The sequence below is a fragment of the Etheostoma spectabile genome, chromosome 1 (genome assembly GCF_008692095.1).
Source record: "Etheostoma spectabile isolate EspeVRDwgs_2016 chromosome 1, UIUC_Espe_1.0, whole genome shotgun sequence".
NCBI lineage: Eukaryota > Metazoa > Chordata > Actinopteri > Perciformes > Percidae > Etheostoma > Etheostoma spectabile.
Window position 1 is genome coordinate 28,698,818 of NC_045733.1, and position 4,856 is coordinate 28,703,673.

The following is a 4,856-nucleotide window of genomic DNA, read 5'->3' on the forward strand; positions in this document are numbered from 1 at the left end:
TAGCTAGACTATCTGTCCAATCTGAGTTTTCTGTTGCCCGACTATAACAACCTTTGAACGTGCACATGTTCCACCAAAACAAGTTCCTTCCTTAGGCTGTCTTGCAGACGCAGCTTTGCTCCGCTTGGCGCTTAGCAGCGCCTAAGACAATTGTGATTGGTTTAGAGAAATGTCAATAAACCAGAACATGTTTTTTTCTCCCAACCAGGAATGCTGTGTGGACTAGCCAGACCCTCCTTCGCAGCGCCGTGGAAGAAGGTCTGGCAATGCGAGACTAGCTCATTGTTTAGATCTGAATGTATGAGACTAAGAATTTACTCGAACTGTATAACAACACTTTATACCAGCTCAATTTAGACTTCAGTATAACGGCACCAATAGTATGACCGTAAATACAACTTTAAGTGATTAAATAGAAACATTAGATATAAACAATAGCCAATGCAATCCAACTTCCACCTCTAATAAATGACAAAATCATCTTTTTAAAAGAACATTCAACATATTTCAGACTTTGTCTATGGTATGCCTAAAGGCAAATGTTAGACAAACCCTTTGAGTTTGAGCGCACAGTAATCTACACAAGCACAGCTGTTCAGGTAGTGTACAACTCCATCGTCCTCCGTTGTCATTGTGCACCTCGTGTGATGATGGTCAAACAGGTCAAAAAGCAATCCTCCGCTAATTCAGAGTTTAGTTCACATGTCCTGTGTATGCTTCTTTACTTTTGGACCGTTTTCATTGGCTCTTCTCAGTCAGTACTGGTAGACCTATGCTCAATGGAGAGTGTAAAGATCAAACTCTGAGGTATTTTAATAGCTGTGTCCATTTTACCTGATGACATTTCCTGAGGGCTATGCAAGAGCTTACTTGTTTTTTGCATATTTTCTTTTTAAAATATGTTATGAAAGATGTTCTGGTGGGATGAAAAAGAAAAAATCAAATTCCTACGGTGTTAAACTATGTAATTCTTTGGTTTGTTTTAGCTTTTTAACGGCAGGAAACACTGCCATATGAAATATTGTGCAAAGAACATTTTGTATTCAAGCGAACGTCTGCAGTGAAGGGCACTCTGTTCCTTCATTTGATGTAGAACAAGAGACAAATCAATTATTCATCTCGTTAATTGTGAACCGATGCCAGATTTCTTTTCAGAGTGGTGCCTCAAGGGTTGCATAGTCTCATTCATGGCAGAGCGTTGTCATTAACTTTAGAGATCGCAGAGCACCACCAGTCATTTTTAGCTGTTGATTCCCAGTACACAATACAAACAATACAGTCATCTTTTTTTTTTTACCCAAACCAGTCAACATCAACCGAGTTGTCTGTTGTCTGGCTGTGTCACAGAGCTGAACAATGACCTTCTGAGCAGTTTTCTTCTGTCAGACTGAACACGGCTGTATTAGACTATATGTAATCTTGACAGACCTTCCTCCACAGCGCTGCGAAGGAGGGTCTGGCTACTCCACAAAGCAATCCAGGACGTGAGAAAAACATGTTCTGGTTTATTGGCATTTCTTTAAACCAATCACAGTTTTCTTGGGCAATGCAAAGCGCCGAGCGGTGCTACTGCAAAATAGCCTCGGGATGGAACTTGTTTTAGTGGAACATATGTAGGCTACATTCAAAAGTTGTTATAGTCGTTCAACCGAAAACTCAGGTTGGACAGATAGTCAGGCTAGCTGTTTGGATTTACCCTGTAGACATCTGAGGAGCAGTTACCCATAGTCTTGTGTGTTGGACACAGATGTTTTTAGTCTCCTGTACTCTGTGAAATTTGGCTTGTGATGTGCTGTATGGTCTAATCATTGAGGTGTTATCTTTCAGTCCTGTTTTCCCTCTCTCTCTCTCTGTCTGTCCATCTGTCTTCCTCTCTCACCCTTTTCTTCTTCCTTTCTGCTGAGGTTGAAACCGCTGTTCTCATTCATCTCAGTGTGTTTGATTCTCAGGGAGCAACATAAGAATTATCTTAAATTTTCATAATTTGGTTTTGAATTGTATATTTCGATCTGCTATGGTTTAAGGCAAGACATTACAATGCTTTGTATTAAAAAAAAATGGACTGTTCCATATTGTATTTGTTGGGCAAAGTTCTGAAATCTAAAATTGCAGTACGGCATTGGACGACTAAGCCATCAGTATTAAAGTCCAGTATTTCCAATTTGACTTAAGTCAACGTAAACACGTGTCCGATGTTCTTTAGTATCAAAAGTAAAAATACTGACAGGACATGAGGCTTAAATTGTTTTGTTGATTAATCTTTAGTTTTTTTCATTAATTGATAAATCGCCCATAAAGAAAGAAAATTGTGAAAATTCAGCATATACATTCACAATGCTGAAACCAGAGAATGTTCAGCAACTTAAAAAAATGACGAATTATTACCCAATCCGTATTTACTAATTGATTAACCAACTACTTGTTTTTAGCATCAATATCAATGAAAAGAACATCGGCCGGAGACTTTGGGTTTTAGCTTTTCTGGGATTTTCACTCTTTACCAGGTCAGTTGAAAAATGAAAGGAGGGACGGTGGAATGAGTTTTCTGACCTGCTTGTTGCAGGGACTTGTTGAATCTCAAATGCTTACACTTAACATTTCTAGCCAAGATGGAATGTGGGAATATGGGTTTCAGAGGCGTGAAAGGGACACCATGTTGGCATTCATAAATGAAAATGCAGTAATAATGCTAAGCGTTCTAATTTAATGCATCAGCTTTGGAGTCCATGGTAATAAATGTTGAGTCCCAGCGAGACCGTGCTCTTGAGTCTGCCACAGTTCAACTGCAACCCACACATCATTTGGATAGATGCAAAGAGACTTTTGCAATTAAGAGCTGGAAATGTTCTTTATCTACATTTCAACCGATGATGCTGCATCTTACATTATGCACTTACTGTATGCACACTTGATCTTACACTGGCTGGCAGTTCAGTGTAATTTAAAAAATAAAAACAAACAGTTTTTTAATTTATAATTGGTGTATATTACAATTAGCAAAAGTAGCCGCTAAAAATAACTTACTGTTGAGATCCGAAAACCACATGTACTTTTTTTTTAACTGAAAAGTTTCAAAGTGAAAGTTTCTTCACGAGACCATTAGCCCATTACCATAAAGAACTGTGAACTAGCTATTATAAGCTAGTTTGTTTGATAGCTAGCAAGCTACCCAGTTAAAAACAAAGCATTATAGAAAGCACATGACCCCATGGATCAAGAATCACACTGGCTCCAGTCAGTGCCCTGCTTGTGGGGGAAAAAGGCCGTGGACAGTGCTTTTTCTGAAGAGGCTCTAGAGTAGCCTGCCAGAGGCCATTAGACAGGCTGAGTCTACACAACCTCTGCTTTTAAAGTGCTATATCAATGAAATAAACTTGAAAACCAGGGGTCTTTTGCGCTCCAATTTTCAATTTAGGCTACCAGGAAAGTAGAGCATGAACTGGCATTATTATCTAAAGACTTGACACAAGAGCTTCACACACATTTACTACTCTTGTGAATCCTTCAGTCATGGTTATGCCGTTGACATGAGCTGAAATCAAAGCAAACATGTTTTGTGATGAAACTTTCATCCTTAGACCTACAGAATCTGACAGCTTAGTAGCCAACATGGCTCTGTAAGTGTTCACATTTTAATGTGTTTCTAATTTGGCTTTGTATTAATTATATTGGCTGCTAGCGGAGTTGCTCATCTCGCTGAATATGTTCATTTAATGTCACTGCAGATGGACATTTAACAAGTAGAAAACAGTCATAGTTGCCCACGATGGATTCAAAATAGGGCTTTTTACTGCCGTCTCTCGTCTCATTTCACTCTGTCCCCACAGAAAACTGTGTCTCGGGGCTGTGATCCTAGCGGGTTGATCAACTAGACTTTGTGACCGCAGGCAGCTCTTGGTTTGCTTTTAACTGAACTCACCAGAGAGTCAAGGAACAACGAGCTGCCCAAAGATGTTTCCTGTATAAAAATGTGACACCTGAGAATGAGAGAGAAGCTGAGATTGGGGCATCTCTTAAAAGACATAAATATGTCTCTGTGAAGCCTGAGGAGGCTGTCGTGGGAGTTTGCAGGTCTAGAGGGAGCTGCGCCTTTCACGGTGCTCTGAACACACTCGTACATGGTTACTGTGCAGATGTGAGATGGCGATCAAAGGAAGGTTTTTTTCATTTCAACCTCTAAAATAGATTTTCTGCTAACCAGGTCATGTCGACTTGTTCAGCCCCCTGAAAATGACCCATCAGGGAAGTAACCTCAAGCCCCAGTGAGCTGTGTAGAATAAGTCAATATTTGCTACTGGTCACATGTTTCACCAACACATGTTATTGGTAAGATGCAGCGCGCTGTCAGTGATTTATAGTCATAACCCCTGTTAATGAAGTGCTATGCAGAAGTATAATTAGTTGCAGTTAGGTCCAGGGAAGAAACTTCGTTTGGATATTACTCTGCCTTAAAGGGCCTTATCAGTGCATTCTGCATTTCAGATTTACTGGGTAGTGTCATTGAAACATGTACAGTATAGCTTGCGTGGATTGGTTTACCTCAATTTGCCCCATCCACATCAAATCTGCATCAAGTGACATCTTTTTATTGACTTTATAAGCAATCACACTTCTAAAATTAGTTTTAAATTAAGTCTGAAGAAACTGCCACATCTCTTCCCCGCATGCATGAGCTGTCGCTCATCCTTTCCATGCAGTTTTCATGCTTGACTTTGAATGTTATTGCCTGTGTAATTGTTGTGGCTGCTTTGACATGTAGTAGCCCATGTTGGTCAAATGTTCTGTTTTAGTGTAGTCTATATCCATAACCTTCCTCTTTCTTTGCGTAGAGATTTTAAACTCCGGTGGATTTCTGA